Consider the following 19,320-nt stretch of genomic DNA (forward strand, 5'->3'; position numbering starts at 1 on the left):
TGTAGGGGGGGGATATGACCTTTATTGCTTTATTGAGCTTATCTACCAGAGTGGAAATAATGTCTGTACAAAACCAAATGTTTGTGACTACAACTTCTGCATCACAATTAAAATCCAAACAGTTTTTAAAAAACAGTCAACTCAATCAAAACCCACTACTTCAGAATCAATAGCTTCTTTGAAGCCACAGTAACACTTAAATATGGTTAAAACTTGAATGCAGAAATTTGGTTGGTTGGAAAGTTAATTAAACTTCCAACTTGCTCAAATAGAATTACAAATAGGCAAAATTATGTTTTTCACAGAGATACAGTCCACTGGAATCGCCAACAATGGACAGCTGTTCGAGGATTTAGAGCCCTGCGATAATAAGGAATCCAGGCATCCTTTAGACAGTCTTCTGCTCTGCTTTCTTTCCAATCAGAGACTTGTGGATGTGTGGAATGACACCTCCACCAGCAAATGCAGCCTTGATGAGAGAGTCCAATTCCTCATCTCCACGAATAGCAAGTTGCAAGTGACGAGGGGTAATAGCTTTACCTTTAAATCTGTTGATGCGTTTCCTGCCAGTTCAAGTACCTCTGCGGTGAGGTGCTCCAGGATGGCTGCGCTGGACCCAGTGGCAGTTGCGCCCACACGTCCATGACTGGTCGTCCTAGATTTCAGGTGTCGATGAATACGGCCCACCCAACGGGAACTGCAAGCCGGCTCTCTGTGAGCAGAAACCGCCTTTGTCTCGGCCTTTCCGGAGTCCTTTCCAGCCTTACCGCCAGCCGTTTCAAATTCAGCTGAAGCTCAAACAAGCAAGGCAGAGAAAGGGCTAATCAGAGAGACAGCGAGATCCCACCACCTACTCCTTTGTGGCGCCGCTATTCAAACTGCCTATTTATATATTTTTTAGAGACAGAGTTGCACTTTGTCATCCTCGGTAGAGTGCTGTGGCGTCACAGCTCACAGCAACCTCCAGCTCCTGGGCTTAGGCGATTCTCTTGCCTCAGCCTCCCAGGTAGCTGGGATGACAGGCACCTGCCATGACGCCCTGCTATTTTTTTGTTGCAGTTTGGCCAGGGGTGGGTTTGAACCCATCCCCCTCCGTATATGGGGCCAGTGCCCTACTCACGGAGCCACAGGCACCGCCCTTGTCAGTGCTCTTTAAATGTCAGCTACAGTGGGCCAGGCGTGGGGGCTCAGGCCTGTAATCCTAGTGCTCTGGGAGGCCGAAGTGGATGGATTGCGGGAGGTCAGGAGTTTGAGACCATCCTGAGTCAGAGAGAGACCCCATCTCTAAAAACTAGCTGGGCATTGTGGCGGGTGCCTGTAGTCCCAGCTACTCAGTAGGCTGAGATAAGAGGATCACTTAAGCCTGGGAATTGGAGGTTGCTGTGAGCTGTGATGCCACAGCACTCTACTGAAGGCAACATAGTAAGACTCTGTCTCAAAAAAATAAAATAAATAAATAAATGTCAGCTACAAGCAGTCATCTCCACCGAGGGAATGCACAGAGAACAGGCTGTCCCAGCAGAGGGGGCCTGAGGGTACCCTGCAGTGCGGAGCCTAGGCCTGCAGCCCGATGGGACAGATGTGTTGCGCTTTCCTTTCCCTTGTTTAGTGCACTGATCTCTGGCAGTTGCAAACTAAGGGAATAATCTGATTATCTGATTAAAGTAATATGGCCCCTCGTACCAGCAACTCCCAGGCTTAAGCCACGGGGGCAGATTTGTGTAAGTAAGAGGCTTACCACCCAGAGGGTGAAATAACCAGGCAGGCAGGGAAGCAATTCATTAAACAGCTGCTTCTCAAGGGCCTACTATGTGCTGAGTGCTGTGGCAAGCCCAGGTAGCTGAGTAAGCCCCCTTACCTGTTCCTTACTTGTGTTATCTTCTACATACAGGGCTAGTATAGTGGGGGCACACCCCGGAGAAGATCCAAGGCTTCGTCCCTGAGCTGAAGCACCAGACAGACAGACAGACAGACAGACTGACAGGTTGCAGCCTCAAAGTGTTGAGGAAACACCTAGAGCTCACTGCAGGTGGCCAAGCCTTCTCTTCCAAACCTTCCCCACGCCTCTGTGATGGGGGAGCCGGGATGGGAAGCTGCTCTTCCATGTGTAATGTTTTAAAAAATAGTCATGGTTTCTGGACCAGGTAAAATAGTCCCATGATTCAAACATCAAAGCAATATAAAAAGGCGGGAGACAAAAAGTCTTATACCCACCCCCATCCTGTTGGCTCCATTTTCCCATCTCTGCAAACAACCACTTCTTCTGTCCCCTGGACGTCCCTCCGTCTGTGCTGATGCAGGCTGGCTATAGCCTGTTTGGTACTAGCTGTTAAATATTTTGATATCACCCTGCCTTTCAGCATCTCTGTGATATAGTGCAAGCAGATGTAAAATATATTCTTTCTCCCCTCCTGCAATAGTTGGGACGTTGCTGTTCCCTTCTCCCTCTAGTTCCTCTGTTGAAATCCTTACCTGCAATGTGATGGTATTAGGAGTGGGGCCTTTGCGAGGTGACTAGGTCATGAGGGTAGAGCCCTGATGAATGGGATTAGTGCCCCTATAAAGGGGACTCCAGAGAGCTCTCTAGGCTTCTTTTCACAACGAGAAGTCGGCAGTCTGCCACCTGAAGAGGGTCCTCACCAGAGCCTGACCACACTAGGGCCTCTTTGGACTTGCAGCCTCCAGAACTGTGAGAAATAAATTCAGTTGTTTATACGCCACCCACTAGATGGTACTCTGTTACATCTTGAACTGATTAAGACACTTTCTCTCTTTGTTACACAGAAGTAACATTATAAACACACTATTCTGCATCTGGCCTTTCTCATTAAGCTATCTCAATGCTCTTTCTCTATCAGTGTAGAAAGTGACCCTGTTATTTTATTTTATTTTGAGACAGAGTCTCACTTTATCACCCTGGGTAGAGTGCTGTGGCATCATAGCTCACAGCAACCTCCAAATCCTGGGCTTAGGCAATTCTCTTGCCTCAGCCTCCTGAGAAGCTGGGACTATAGGCATCGGCCACAATGCCTGGCTATTTTTTGTTGTCGTTGTTGTTGCAGTTTGGCCGGGGCTGGGTTCAAACCTACCATCTTCAGTATACGGGGCCGGCACCCTACCCACTGAGCCACAGGTGCCGCTCTTATTTTTCATAGCTGTATAGTATTCCCTTTACTGTTTATTTGGCCAGACCCCTATAAAATGCATGCTCGCATGGTTTCCAATCTTTTGCCAGTATAGGCAGTGCAGTGAATAGCCTTGTACATCATCAATCCACAGCTCTACCTAGAAGAATAAAATGTAGGCTTGGTGCCCGTAGCACGGTGGTTATGGCACCGGCCACATACACTGAAGCTGGCAACAATGACAACTGCCACAAAAAATAGCTGGGCATTGTGATGGGCGCCTGTAGTCCCAGCTACTTGGGAGGCAGAAGCAGGAAAATCGCTTGAGCCCAGGAGTTGGAGGTTGCTGTGAACTGTGATGCCACGACACTCTACCCAGGGCGACAGCTTGAGGCTCTGCCTTAATAAAAAAAAGTGAACCAAATAAAAATAATTTCCTTCTTGAAAGCAAGAACATCACCCCTCGTAGAGCATTTGGGCAAATACAATCACAAAGAAGAAAAAAATCCTCCTAATTTGAGTGCAGAGACTTCCTGTATTCATAATCTGGCACGTTTCCTTCAAGTCTTGATTCATACCCTGCATACTGCTCATGGCCTGATTTATTCTCTCCACCAATATTTTGTGAACAGTTTCTCATGTCAGTAAATATTTTTTTCTACCCTCAGAGAGGGTAGAGATTTTAAGCAAGTGGAACCAACCGAGGTTCAAATTTCAGTTGTGCCTCTTTCTAGGTAATGTTGGGCAAGTCGCATAACTGTTCGCTGCCTCAGTTTCCTCATTGTGAGATGTGGATCATAAAAGCATCTACCTGTGTGGTTCTTGTGAGGATTGAATCCCTCTCTGCCACACAAACAGGGCTTGGCACAGTTAATGCAATAAATGTTATCGATACTGCGTCAATTTTGACCCCATGGTATTTCCCTTGGATGAACATGCATAGTTTATTAAATAAAATCCTTCTGGTTGGACATTTAGGTTATTTCTGTGTTTTCATTGTTTACAGCAATACTGAGACAATGAGCTTTGTGGATACAGCTTTATCCAGATCCCTGGCGGTCCTTGCTGATGGAGGTGAGTGGGTACGTAAGGTCTGTCTCTCATGGCTGCTCAGGGTCTACCCCGATGTGGTCCCCTGGAACTCTCCAGGGTTGGTGTTCATGTTCCTTCTCCCCCGCAGGCTTGAGAGGCAGCATCTGGGATTCCTGATGCCCCTCTCAGCCCCACCACCTGAGTCAATCAGGTTACCTCTCTGGGCCAAGAGAAGAAAGAGCCTTAAACCACCTGCCAACTGATGAGTGGATTAAAAAAAATGTGATGTAGTCATACAATTGAATAGTATTCAGCAACAAGCAGAAATGAAGGACTGATACATGCCAAAACATGGATGAAACTCGAAAATATTATGCCAAGCAAAAGAACAGAAATCAAAGACACAAAAGGCTACACATTCTATGATTCCATTTATACAAAATGCCCACACTAGACAAATCGAGAGAGACAGAAAATAGATTAGGAAGGGGCGGTGCCTGTGGCTCAGTCGGTAAGGCGCCGGCCCCATACACCGAGGGTGGCGGGTTCAAACCCGGCCCCGGCTGAACTGCAACCAAAAACTAGCCAGGCGTTGTGGCAGGTGCCTGTAGTCCCAGCTACTTGGGAGGCTGAGGCAAGAGAATCGCTTAAGCCCAGGAGTTGGAGGTTGCTGTGAGCTGTGTGATGCCATGGCACTCTACCGAGGGCCATAAAGTGAGACTCTGTCTCTCCAAAAAAAAAAAAAAAAAAATAGATTAGGAGGAGGCAGAATGGGGAGTGAATCTAATCAATGCAGGATTTCTTTTGGGAGTGATGAAAATTTCTGCAATCTGATGGTTGCACAACCTTATGATTACACTAAACCTCATACCCCACTGAATTCCACAGTTCAAAGAGGTGAGCTTTGTCTAATGAATGAATAATGTAAGGTACACCTGGGGGGCGGGTGAAGCGGGAGGCTCCATGGGCTTAATACCTGTAGAATGGAGTTCAATCTCTGTATCGTAGGTGGCAAGGCCTTTCCCAAGCCTCGCTGCTCACTAGAATCACCTGGGAAGAGTTAAAAATCTCAGTACCAAGGATGTGCCCAGATCAAGTAAATCCAATGAATCCGTGGGAAGACAGGGCGAGGAAGCAGCACTCACCTTGTCTGTCTTCCTTTCCTTTCCCTTCCCTCCCTTCTCTTCCTTTCCCTTCTCTTCCCTTTTCATTTTCTTTCCTTCCTCCCTCCCTCCCTTCCTTCCTTTCCTTTCTTTCTTGACAGAGTCTCACTATGTTGCTCAGACTAGAGTGCTGTGGTGCCAGCTTAACTCATAGCAACCTCAAACTCCTGAGTTCAAGAGAGCCTCCTGCTTCAGCTTCCACAGTAGCTGGGGCTTCAGGTATCCCCTGCCAAGCCCAGCTGATTTTTCTATTTTTAGTAGAGCTAGGATCTTGCTCTTGTTCAGGCTCGTCTCAAACTTCTGAGCTCAACCCCATACCCCACTGAATTCCACAGTTTACTGCTAAATACTATTCCATTGTATGGATACATCACATTTTAAAAAATTCACTTGCCTCAGCTTCCCAGAGGGCTAGGATTACAGGTGCGAGCCACTGCACCCAGCCTCTTGCTCTTAAAACAACAACCAAACAAGTAAAACTGAACAAAATATCCGATCTGACCCAGGAAGACCTGGAGGCACAGAAAGGTGAGTAAGTTTGTTTGGCAAGTCATAGCCTGCCCCATGAGGCAGACACAGTGCTTTGTACAGAAAAGATGGGGCTCTGGAGCTGGGTCAATCTGGGTTCGAATTCCAAACCTACCGTTTTGGCCTAATCACCTAAATCTCCTGTAGTGTTGGTGTCCCTATATTTGTTGTGCAGGGGTCAGATGACATGCTACTGAGGGCTTCTCCTAGAGTCTGGCATGTCACAGCAGTTGTTTAAAGCATTTCCAACATGCTAGGCGAGGAACAAGGAAGTGAGTTGGGACTCCTGACCTTTACCTGCTCTTTTACACCCGTAATAATCGTAAGAATGTTAACTCTTGGTCACTCCAAGTGCTCTATGGGGCACCACTCCCTCAAGGCACCTATGCAGAGCCAGGTGTGAGAGGTGGGGTGTCTTGCCCTACATCCCCTGATTGAACCCTGAGTTGTCTTCTGCATAGATGCTCAGAAGGGTGAGATGTAGAAATGAGGTGGATCAGTCTCTGCAACTTTCCTGGCAGTGGGCTTCTCTGGGGTAGGAATCACCTCTTCTCTTTGTCCGCAGTACCAAGTACAAACTCTGGCACCTAAAGGAGCTCAAGAAATGTGCGCTGAGCCTGGGAGGGAAGGCCTAGGTTGGGGACTCAGGAGCACCTAGGTTCTTGGCGGGAGGTCTCACGCGGATAGGTGCAGTCCCACATGTGGCCACTAGGAGTCTCCACGCTCCGCCGAATGATTGCCCCGAGTCCCGGCTGACAGGGAGCCCGCGGCGGGATGGTGACCGGGTGAGGACGACAGGCCCTGGCTCCCCATGCTGTCGGTCCTCCCTGCCGTCCCCTGGGGTCAGGTTACAGATCATAGCGAGGACCAGACTCTGAAACTGGGAAGAGCAAGAAGAATGTCGTGGGGATGGGAGGAGGCATGCTTCACGCTGGTTGAACACCTACGGTGTGCTGGCTTTTTGTGGCAGCTCCTTTTCTTTAATCCTGCCAGCTACAATCTTAGGAAGCAGAGGCTGTTTTCCCTGTTTTATAAATGAGTTGGAAGAGGTAAAGCGACTGGGTTTTGATGGGGCTGGGATTCTAGCCATTCCACCTGGTCCCAAAGCCTGTGTCCTTCCTGCGTCGCTGTGACTCTGTGAGTGCCCCCACCCACCCCGCACGCCTGGGCCCGGCTTCTGGAGGGGCCCGAGGTGCCCCCACCTCTCACAGTCACTCACAGGCACAGACACACACCATCCCAGGAGCTCTGCAGTCCGCGTCCTGCCCTGTCTCATGCCCGTGCACAGGCCTCCCCCCCCAACCTGGAATCTCAGAGCCCCCAGCGGGGATCTGATCTTCCCAGACCCTCAAACCAGCTTCTTGGGGAGGAGTCCCTTACAACAAGATCTAGCGCCCTCATCTAACCCTCCGTGTGCTGCTTATTCTCTTTTCTCCGCATACACTTTGCACCAAGGGTTTGCCTTCTTGGTTCCCATGAGAACACTGTACCTTTTCTCAAATGAAGGGTCGTTGATAGTTTTTTCCTGTTATTACAAAAGCAATTTGTGCCATTGCAGAAAACACAGAGAAGCCAGGAGAACAGAAAGTCCACCTCCCCTCCTCTAGGGACAGTCCTTGGCTCCACCTCCCACCACAGAGCCCTGGGGGTCCCGTCATTTCTGAGCTGGTTCTTGGAGATGGCACTTCTAGGCTGGGGTGGGGGGATCCTCACCCCATCACTGGGTCCTGTGTGTCTTTGGACAGGGTCTCCCCCTTATTGGTGAGCATGGGATGCTCTCAAAGGGGTGTTTGCCCTAAGATTCTGGATTTGGTTCTCTCATGGAGGACAAACCAATCTGGGGCTGAGCTAATGATAAGGAGCTGTCAGGAGCTCCCAGGGACCACAAGTTTCTCTTGGAATAATCTGGAGATCAGGGGAGGCAGGGATGGGAGAGCCTCCACTCAGTATCAGCACCGAGCAAGTGGGCAGTTCTCCCACAGACAGACAGCTGAGCCCATTATAAAGACCCTGATGTCCTGTATCCCAATCGCAGCTGCTTCATAGATGTGCAACCTGCAGCCGCTCAGGGACCCACACCCGGAAGGAGTCACACTTGACTTAATGCTCTGCTGTGGCCATCTTGAAATTTTTATTAATTTTTCAGCAAGGGCCCCACATTTTCATTTTGGACTGGGCTTTGCAAATTAAGTAGCTGTCCCTGTCCCTCATAAAAATAATACCTATTACTGACAGCTTGCTGTGTACCTGTCACTACATGTTTTTTTTCTATATACATATAATTCACCTGTCATTCATGGCAGCCAGGTATAAATTGCCTCTCTTAGATTAGCTGACCCACATGACCATGTGGACTGGGTTCCAACACTTTACATTCGCTAACACTAACTCTTGGAAGGTGCTCAGTAATCCAAGAAGGTGCTGCAACCATTCACACTACAGATGAGGAACTGAAGGCTGGGAGGTTAAGCAACTAGCCTGTAGTTGTGGAGCCACTATATGAGGAGGCAGCCTGAAGACCCCACCCTCCCTGCCATGCTGGAGCTCTGTCATCCCCCATCCTGCCCTGCCCATCCTCTTCCCAGCTATGGTGGGCACCCCGCAGTGCCCGGCTGGGTGAGCACTGCCAATTTCAGTACCTGCCACCCCCTGACTCTCCTGATCATCTGCTACACCCTGCCTCCTCCTGTGCCCAGCTGTGTGATCTGCTCCCCTGCTTGAGCACGGAACTGTGAGGCCAGGAAGAGTCAGTTTTCATTTCTCCCCAAGGCACTGAGGCCTGGTCATTCTGGGCTGTAAATGTGGCTGCAGGGACCCCCATTCATCAGTGCTGGTTACTGCTGAGCTGAGGGCCCAAGTGGAGGGGGTTGGTGCCACAGGGAGCCCAGGTGGCTGGAAATGGGGTGGACAGACCAGCACATGGGATTCTCACACGCCCCATCGGACTTGCTCATCATCTGCATCTCAGCTCCCACGTCTATGAAATGGGGTAATGAAACCAGGCCCAGCAGTGAAGAATTCTGGGCTTGGGGATTCACAGTCCTGAGTTCAAGGGCTAGGCCCAGCATTTAACAACCATATGACCTTGGGGAGGTTACAAAACTGAGCTTCAGTGTCCTCCATAAAAAGACAACAAAAATGGAGGCATCTCAGTTCAGAACTCAGGCCCAACAGACTGACAAGAATTCAAATCTCAACTTCAGTACTTAGCTATGGGAGCTTACACAGTTACTTCACTTTCTCAGGTTTGGTTTCCTTGTCTGCCATATGGAACTAATCCCTGTGACATCCTTATGGGGTTTTGTGAGGACTGAGTGACCTGGTGCCTGCTGAGTCCTTTTCTCAGTGCTGGCACTTAATAAGTGCTCAGTAAGCCATTATGACAAGTATGACTGATGGGATTGCTGGGACATCATGGGACCTGATGCCTGCTGGGCGGGTCTGTGTCAGGCCCAGCCAAGGCTAAGTGCCGAGCCATATTCCCATGGCCAGGGGATTTGTAGCTGAGACCTGGGAGAACTTTTCACAAGGCAGGTGGCTGAGGGCCAGGGCCAGGTGGCTTAGTGACAGGCATGTGGGTATAGCTTCATTCAAAGGCAACTGTGACGGGGGGGATGGGAAAGACCCAGGGCACCTCCCAGACACTCACTTATCCCTCCTGGAGCTTCTGGGATCAGGCCATACTCCCCAAACCCCAGCAGACCTCATTCTGTAAAGCCCAAAAACTGTGCTCTCAGACTGTTCTGTGCACAGGAATCCCTCCCAAGGAGCTTGTTGACATGCTCATTCTGACTCAGCAGTCAGGGTGGGGCCTGAGACTTTGTGTTTCCAATCAGCTCTCAGGGATGTGAGACCACACATTGAGTAGCCAGCATGGAAAACATTATAAAAATGGAAGTTGTGAAAATTATAATTGAGGGCGTTATTACCTGGGCTGACTCTAGCTGACTTCAAGGGCTTGTCTGGGAGGAAATTCTCCCCAGAAATCAAAAGGAACTCAAGGGTTAGGGGTCACTAGGATCTGATTTTGCTACTAAAAGCAAAGAGGCAGGCAGAGGAGGCCTTTCAACTTGAGTAGCACCGACAGTGGTTCCCAAACTCCAGGCCACACAGTTGCATCAGAACTCCTTGGGGATTGTTTTTTGTTTTTTTTTTTTTGTGATTTTTGGCCGGGGCTGGGTTTGAACCCACCACCTCCGGCATATGGGACCGGCGCCCTACTCCTTGAGCCACAGGCGCCGCCCAGGGGATTGTTTTTTTTGTTTGTTTGTTTTTTTTAATACAGAGTGCACAACTCTCTTTCATTCTCTCTCACCTTTTTTGCCTTTCTATCTTCTGCCGTGTTATGATGCAGCAAGAAGGCCCTCATCAGATGCCAGAACTTTAAAAAATAAATACAGATTCTCGGTCACAAACACACACACACACACACAACACACACCAGGTGTGATTCCCTTATATGAGATGTCTAAAGTCAAGTTCACAGAAATAAGAGTAGAATAGTGGTTGCCAGGGACTAGGGGTAGGGAGATGGAAAATTGTTCTTTTTTTTTTTTGAGACAAAGTCTCACTATGTCACCCTTGGTAGAGTGTGGTGGCATCACAGCTCACGGCAACCTCAAACTCTCAAGCTTAAGCAATTCTCTTGCCTCAGCCTCCCAGGTAGCTGGACAAACAGGCACCCGCCACAACACCTGGCTATTTTTTGGCTGTAGTTGTCATTGTTATTTTTAGCAGGCCTGGGCTTTGAACCTGCCTACCTCAGTGTATGTGGTTGGCACCCTAACCACTGAGCTATGGGCGCTGAGTCTGGAAAATTGTTCTTTAATGCTCACAGAGTTTCAGATTTGCAAGACAAAAGAGTTCTAGAGATATGTTTTACAACAATGTGAATATAATTAACACTACTGAACTGTACATTTAAACAGGGTTAAGGTGATAAATTTTATGTTATATGAGGGTTTTGTCATAATAGAAATAAAACAAAACAAAACAGATGCTGGTCCTGACGACCTCCAAGATCCTGTTTGAGTGTACCTGGGGTAGAGCCCAAGAATCTATTTTTAAAACATCTTCCCCAGGGGATCTGGATGCACAGCTAGGTTTGGGGACTGCTGGTTTTGGGGAGGTTGTACCCGGAATATCTCCAGGATCTTTCCCCTTTCCCTACTTCCATCTGCCACACAGCTGCCCAGTGATCTTTCTAAAGCACAAATCCAACCCTGTCACACAGCTCTGTTAAAATGGTTCCATGGCCTCCCATTGCCCTCGGTACAAAACAGAGAAAAGCACTTTTCTCAGCAGAGTCAGGGTTTCAGCCACAGAGTATTGCAACAGGAAGAATTTGGAGCTCAGCAGAGATCTGTGCAAAGCCAGAAGTGCCAGGAGCCACAGATGGGTTCTGACGGGGTGGCTGGGGTAAGGGGGGAGTCCCCAGGGAATGAGGCATTGCACAGGGCCTTAGAAGGTGAGCTGGGATTTGTCCAGAGACTGGGGTGAAGGCAAAATTTGGGGGGAGGGAGAGAGAGTTCCAGGCACAGGGACAGCATCCCCAAAGGCAGGAAGCTATGTGGGGAGCGGATGGTGAGCTGGGAGGAAAGAGTGAGGTGGGAAGAGGTGGAGAAGCAGGGAGAAAGCCCAGTTGAGCTGGGAGGGGGCTGGAGGTGGGCACCTTCAAGGCTGACTCAACCACAGCCACCTAGAGATACCCATCCTGATCCAGATCCCCAGCCCCACCCCGTGCTGTCCAGGCCCAGGGTCAGGTTACAGCTTCCAGCCCTATCCTCCCTGCCCCACCTTCTCCTTGTTGGGTGCCTTGGACAAGGTCATCTGGCCAGGAGGGGGAAGAGGTCTGCTCCCTCCCTCAAAAGCCCTCAAGTCTCTGCTCCCCAAGTCTCTGCTTGCACCCCCAGATCTCAGCCCCCACCTCCCCTATGAGCCTGGAAACTTCTCCTTCCCCTTCAATATGTGTGTGTTCTCTGCGTGAGTCTCTTCAAGGTCACGTGGTCAAGCAGTATCTGTCCTTGCCTGTCCATACATCTGCTTAATTGTGGGTATTTCCTAAAAGCAGGCCTGGCACAGCATGTATGGCTTTCTGAGTTGTCCCCTTCAGACTCTTAACCCCAGGGTCCAGGCCCCTGGGCTTTCCTAAGATGTAGGAGGTAATTCTAGGGGCTAAAGCAATATGGACCCAGCGAAAGGGGCCAGCCTGTAATTCCATCAGCCCCACGGACAGCTAGAGGAACACACAGCCTCTAGAAGAAGAGCGAGTCCCCTATATGGCCACAGTGTCTGCCAGGTTGAATTCCTTCCCTTAATGCTTAGTGCCTGGTGCCAGCCCCCCAACAACTGTAGAGGAATTGAGGAGCTGCATTTCAGAAAAGGGCCCCCTTTTTCCCCGTCAGAGATCAAATAAACAGGTCTGCTGGGGCTGGGATCCCCTTTTACATCTCCTTTCCCCACGGGGAACCTCTTTCCTCTGCCCATCTCCCCACCTCCTGCAGTTCCTGGCTTAGAACAGAAGCAAGGTTCCCCAGCCCCATGGGGCCGTGGTCGAGAAGGTTAGCCTTGGTCCCTGGGAGAGAGCCCAGAGACCCATGTTCAGGGCCAGTGCTGTGTGGCCCCAGCTGAGGGGAAATCACACAATGGCTCTGTCCTCTGGGAAGGAGATGAGAACAGAGAAATTCTTGCAAATGCTGGAAAAAAATCCTGTCCTCTAATTATTGGCAGGAAAGTTAATTGGATACATCTGTAAGCCCATTCCTAGGACAGGCGTGTTAATAGTGCTAAAACATCTGAAAATGCCTAGAACCACATGGAGGAATTTATAGGCCTGGAGAGTCCAAGTTCACATTGAAACATCACCCAGGAGTGGAAAGAGCATTGGGCCAGGAATCTGAGCTCTTGGCCCATCTCAACTCAGCCACTGGCTCATTGTGGTCCTCAGGCAAGCCCTGGCCTTCCTAGACCAGGAAAACATTACTACGCGTGAGGTGTATCTCTTGGGTCACTCGATTGAAGCATGACTGTGGTCCAGGAGGTGGCTTTTGCAAAAGCTGGCAATAAAGGGGTCAAAACTGGACCCTGACTTCAAGCTGAGAGCCATAAATTACAGGTCTGTTCTACAGGTCAGCCAGGGTAGGCCATTACCCAAATGTCCACTAGGAGGCGCCCTAGACTGCATCTGCTGGTTGGCACCAGCACCTTCATCCCTCAGCCAGAGTGGTCTCCCCAGGTGGTCTCTGAGATGGGTGGAACTGGAAGCTGCCAGCACCTGGGGCAAGGTTGGGAGGCACATTGGTCCTCCTTCCCTCTCCTAACCCACTTCCATGGAGGAGCCTTCTGCTCTCATCTTCCAAGGGTAAGGGAGAGAAGGGGGGCCTCAAACCTTCAGGGACATGGGGACCCATTGGTCTCTTCCTCAGGCCTCTCGGGAGCCCTATGTGTCAAACTGATGTCAGCTACAAATGTCAGAGGCTCAGAGAGGGTTAGCAACTTGCCCAAGGTCATACAGTGAGGTCTATCTGATCCTGAACGCCTAAACTCAGTGCTGGTTCAGGCTCAGGGTGGATGCACTGTACTCAGCCAGTCATGTGGCCCACAGCAGGCAGGAAGGAGCTGGTCAGCTTGGCCCACAGGCCACACGTGGGGTGTTCCTACAGTCACTCAAGGGTCAAAGGCTGAGTCCAAGGAGTCATGGCTGGATGTGGGGGTTTGTAAGAGGGGTGGGGGACCGTCATCTGACAGCCAGTGGATGTCCTCAGCATCAGTGTTATGTCTGTGAGTCTTTAATCTGAAAGTGGGTGTATAAGTGAGGTGGTTGGGGCAGAGGGGCATGGGTTGGGCCCAAGACCTCAGGTCAAGCTGGCTGGGAATTCAAATTTGACAGCTTACTGAAAGCGTAATGATGGTGACAACTGGACACTGGGGTGGAGAGAGGTAGGGGGTGGGGAGACTGTGATAGGGGGTCCTGAACTGTGGTTTGGGGAGGCTGAAGGATCCAGCCTGAACGTTCCAATCTGGTGAGGCGCTGACTGGGAGGGGCTGGGCTGGACACAGGGAGGTGATAGTGACATTGAGGATGGGGACACAGGGCTCTTCTTCTCTCCTTGCTCCACTTTCTAGAGGCAGCTGCTTCTCCACCAGCTGTGGAAAGTGGTCTGGACCTGCCAGGAAAGCTGGAGGGAAGCTGAGTGTCAGGGGAGAGGGCCCCCCAAAGTTACAGTCACTCTTGCCCTCTGTCCCCAGCTCTCACAGCCAGGACCCTCCCTCAGAGCAGGCCTGACCCCTCCTAGAGTCCTCCCAAACTTGGAGGCCACCCAACCCCAGCCCAGTTACTCAGACCAAGCACGTCCTGAGCCTGCGGGCCACTCAGCACAGCTGGGGAAACACTCAGCCCCCTAGGCACACAAGATAAGTGCTGTCAGGTGTGGGCTCCATCTCCCAGTACACAGATGTGGTGAGCAGGACTTGGGGCCAGAGGAGCCTTCCTGGAAAATCCCAGCCCTTCCCCAGGCAGGTCACAGAACCGGCTCTCCCAGCAGAGGCCCTTCCCTCCCAGCAACATGTCCAGGGGCACCTGACTTGAACTATAAATAGAGGGATGACGGAAGCCCAAGGGAGGGCAGGAGAAAGGGATTCTCATTCTCTCCTGGAGAGGCTCAGTGAGGCTGCACTGACAGGGCAACATTTCCATGGTGGGTCTTTGAGATTGAATAGGAGTCCCCTGGCAGAGGAGGTCCAGGAGGGGACATTCAGGTAGAGGGAATAGTCTAGTAAAGCAAGAAATGGGAGCCAGGTACAGGGACTCACATCTTTTTTTTGTGTGTGTGGTTTTTGGCCAGGGCTGGGTTTGAACCCGCCACCTCCGGCATATGGGACCAGCGCCCTACTCCTTGAGCCACAGGTGCCACCCCACATCTTTTTTTTTTTTTTTTTTTTGCAGTTTTTGGCGGGGGCTGGGTTTGAACCTGCCACCTCCGGCATACAGGACTGGTGCCCTACCCCTTTGAGCCACAGGCGCCGCCCAGGGACTCACATCTTTAATCCAAGCTACTCAGGAGGCTTGTTTGAGGCTAGGAGTTAAGACCAGCTTGGGCAATATAGGGAGAACCCGTCTCTAAAAAAAAAAATGAAAAAAATTAGTGAGATATGGTTATATTGCCTATAGTCCCAGCTACTTGGGAGGCTGAGGCAGGAGGATCATTTGAGCCCAGGAGTTCGAGGCTATAATGAACCATGACCACATCCCTGCACTCCAGCCTGGGCAACAGAGCAAGACCTTACATCTAAAAACCAGGGGGAAAAATGAGAAAGAAATGGAGTAGGCCTAGGCAAAGGCTGCATAGGGCGTGGCAATTGCTGAGACCCAGAGTCCAAGGACCCTAAATGCCCGGCCCAGGCCTTTGTTCTGGAGGAACGAGTCTTGTTCTTAGGGCAATTCTTGTTTGTGGGGTTTTGTGGTGGGGAATTAAGAGTAACTCAGAAGAATAAGTAACTTATAAGAACAAGGAAACCTGAGGCTTAGTGACCAAAAGTACATGGTCATATTTCCCCAGTAGATTGGAGGAATACTTTTGGTGTGCCAAAGATTGCTAACCATTCCCCAATGTCTGTTCTCTGCCTTCTTTGCCATAGGACTTTTGATTTTTTAGCTGGGCATACAAACCCCTTGAAATAAAGATTACATTTCCCAGCCTCCCTTGCAGCCAGAAATGGCTGTGTGAAATAGTTCTCTATGGGATGTGAGAAGAAGTATCATTCGAAGGCTCTCACCCTTTTTCCTCTTCTTTCTTTCTTCTGGAAAAGAAGGTGCATGTGATTGCTGGAGCTGGAGAGCTATCTTGACTCATGAGGTAAAACACACATGTTAAGGATGACCAAGCAATAAGAAAGAAGTGAACTGGGTTCCTGATATTTGTAGCCCTGGGCCAGATACCTCCAATGTCATTTACCTGAGAGAAAAATAAACTTCTATATTATAGTTCACCACACTGTTTCTGTGGATTTTTCTATCTCCTTCAGGTAAACATATCTAAACACTCACAGGCCAGGAATTAACCTCGAGAGCCCTTTTATCCACAATTGTTCTGCTCCTGAAATAAATCCATAAACTAGATTAAAAGAAAGAAAGAAAAACCCCAGGGGCATTTTACACCTCTTAAGCAGTAACAGACACTCTGTGATTATATTCCAGGTATCTTCTCTCTTGGGACTCTTTCCAGAGTCTTCCTTCCATGCATACTGGTGGAGAAGGGGCGATAACTTTCCTCACCCATCATAAGGGTCACAGCTGACGCTGACACTTCTTTTTTTTTTAGAGACAGAGTCTCACTGTGTTGCCCTTGCCCTTGGTAGAGTGCCGTGGCATCACAGCTCACAGCATCCTCAAACTCTTGGGCTTAAGAAATGTTTTTGCCTCAGTCTCCCAAGTAGCTGAGTCTACAGACGCCCACCACAACTGCAGTTGTCATTCATTGTTGTTTAGCTGGCTGGGGCCGGGTTCGAACCTGCCACCCTTGGTGTATGTGGCTGGCACTATAACCACTGCACTATGGGTGCTGAGCCACACAGTCGACACTTCTATAGCAAAAGACAGGTGAACAAGAGAAAAGCATAACAAATCCAAAGTTTTATGTGACACAAGAGCCTTCAGAAATGGAGACCCAAAGACCCAGGAAAGGATGTCCATTTTTATGCTTAGATTTGATGAAGAATAAACCACCCTGTAGAAATGGGATTGCACAAAAATGATCTAGTGGTAGCAGATTGAGTGGGGAAACCCGGAGAGATTTATCTATGCAGATTCTCTTGGCCCCTCTGTGTACCATTCCCAGCTCCCTTATACGGCTCAGGACCCTCTGAAATGAGAGTGTTATGGTCTATCTACCATCAGACAAAGTGGGTTTAGAATTGCTTTATGGTCAGCTCTGAAACAGGCGGGCAGGGGAAGTTTAGAGTAATGTCTGTACTTTCTATGGCCCACCGTGGGGCAGAGGCATTCTGGTTTCCATGGCTTGGTGTGGAGGAGAGGAGGGCATGAGAAGGTCAGGGAGAGCCTTTGCTTCTGAGACCTTCTGATCTCCTTTAGCTCAAAGTTCCCCACGTGCCAAAGCTCCATATTTTGGGGTATCATTTTCCAGGCACCAGTATAGGGAAGGAAGTTTTTGTAGGAGCTTGGAAATGTGCTGTCTTTGTTGCAGATGACATGCAGTGTCTGGAGGGAGCTTAGTTCCCATACTAGGCCACCCACGCAGACAGAAGCCAATCCCCTGGGCCTCCAGACTCGTGGGCTCACGGGAAGCACTGGAAACTTCATTTACCCCCTTTGGCCTTCCTGTGCGGCTCCTTTTATCGCATCCCCATACACAAGTTTGGGTAGTCCTACCTCTGCCAGCATGATCATATAATAACAATAATAAAAATGCTATCATTTAATGAAGATGCTATGGTGTGATCCTCCTGGTGTCAACACTCTCTGAGAGGACTAGGTACGGCTCCTCCCCTTGGCTGAGATGGAAATAAAAGAAATGCAGCCCTGGATAAAGGGTTTAATGGAGCCCTTTACGGGAACATGAGGCAGCAGTCATTAAGGCCTGGGCACCACTCTGCACGGTCACGGTCACGCCACTTACTGGACCCAGGGTGGGAGCAGTGTCGAGAACGGGAGGTGGCTGGGAAACATTTCCCTCCTCTTTCTGGTTCAGGCTCAGGACATTCTGTCTCTGAGTCTCCTGTGTCTTCAGGAGTGCTTGTGACGTTACCAGGGCAGGAGGGCTGAGGTGGGGGCAGGAGGGCCTTCCACCAAGACCACCCAGGGTCACTTCCAGGGCCAGGCCCACCCCTCCTTCCCCATGCTGGGTCTGGTGTGCCTTGGCCATTCCTCATTATCCTGGCTGCTAGTAAGTTCCCTCCTGGTGGTTGGACACACTCCCCCACAGGGTTGGGGGACTCACACCAGGTAAGGCAGAAGGAGGTAGTGAGACTGAGGTTAAAAAGACATGGGATGAATGAATTTGATCCTGACTCCGCCAGCAGCTCTGGGATCCATCCAATGAGTCGGGCTCTCCAAGCCTCATGTCCTCATCTGGCCAACAAGGAAACTCACAAGACCTTCCTCCTAGGGTTCTCGTGAGTTTTAAATGAGTTGGCACATGTCAGATTTTAGGACACATAAACCTACTCAAAGAATATTAGCTGCTAATATAGCATTATTGTTGTTGTTGTTGTTATTACTCTTGGGATATTTCAAAAGGCAAGTTCAAGCTCTTCTCAAGGAGGGGAACTTCCATCAAGGAATATGATTTCGGAAACGCTACCCCACGCCTTGAAGCATCAGTTCCCACACCCAAAGAACTCTAATTACTCTAGGTTTCATTCTGTTCAGGGAAGGAGAAGAGTGTCTGAATACAAGCTCTGCCCTTCTAGAAGGTACCCTAACCCCTCTGTGCCTTGATTTTCTCACTATGACACAGGATGATGCAGGCACCCCTTTGGGGTTTAAATGAGACAATATGTGCCCAGAAAGCCCTAAAGACAGCCTGGCATTGGTGGCACTGGACACCAATGTGTCCAGGGAACAGCTCAACACTGGAGTCAGCCAGGAAGGCTTCCTGGAGGTGGTGGGCCTTGATATGGGCTTGGAAAAGGTGAGGGCCCTGGGCCAACACAGTGCAGGGAAAGGCATAGCTGTGCAGACCTGAGATCAGACTGAGCCTTGCTGCCAACTAGCTGGTGCCCTTGGTCCTGGTAATTAGCCTTCATTTGCCTCTGAAACAGAAGCATGAAAGTCCTTGTTAAAGGAGTGAGGCTTCATGGGATGAGCACTAAAATGTGAGCCTCAAGGCCTGGGTCCCCACTGCAATGTTGACGGAATCATGGCTGAGTCCATTGGGTGCTTGTTGGTCCTCCACGCACTATCTCATTTAGACAGCCCCCTTACTGGGGAGGCCCTCATTTTTCAGCCGAGGAAACATGCCCACCTTGGCCTCAGGCAATCACCAGATGCCACACAGTTGGCAGGTGGCAAAAACCGAGGCCATCTAACATACAGGACACTTTGTTCAAACCTCCCTCTCAGGCTTCCCCATCATTACAGAGGACTGGATGGGGCCAGTGGCACCCACCGCCCAGCAGGAAGGCTCCCTATGGCACCCCAATGCCCCCACCTGGCCTCTCAGCAACTTCCCTGATCCCCCTTGGGGCGGTGAAGAGCCCTGCCCTGGGACTCCTTTTGTGCCTTTGAGAGGGTAGGGGGCTCAGAGAGGGAGGAGCTGGGTCTCCGGTGCCCAGGCTCTGCTAGCTAAATTTAGGTGCTGGGACATAGAAGGAACAAGGGTAATTAAAGGGTGTTGTGTCACTTTCCAGCTGCCTCTCACATCCCCTGAGTAGTTACACACCATTTGGGAAAGAGGGAGGAGGCAAGGGTGACACAGAGGCACTGATTTCGGATTTCTTCTGTATATGTGAGCAAG

General features: G+C 50.0%; 1 pseudogene; it reads right to left on the reverse strand.

Moving 5' to 3' along the window:
* Nucleotides 1-388: 388 nt before the first annotated feature.
* On the reverse strand, nucleotides 389-6,707 carry LOC128564278 (histone H2A.Z-like; annotated as a pseudogene).
* Nucleotides 6,708-19,320: the final 12,613 nt, after the last annotated feature.

Source organism: Nycticebus coucang, chromosome 14 (assembly GCF_027406575.1).
Source record: "Nycticebus coucang isolate mNycCou1 chromosome 14, mNycCou1.pri, whole genome shotgun sequence".
NCBI classification, from domain to species: domain Eukaryota; kingdom Metazoa; phylum Chordata; class Mammalia; order Primates; family Lorisidae; genus Nycticebus; species Nycticebus coucang.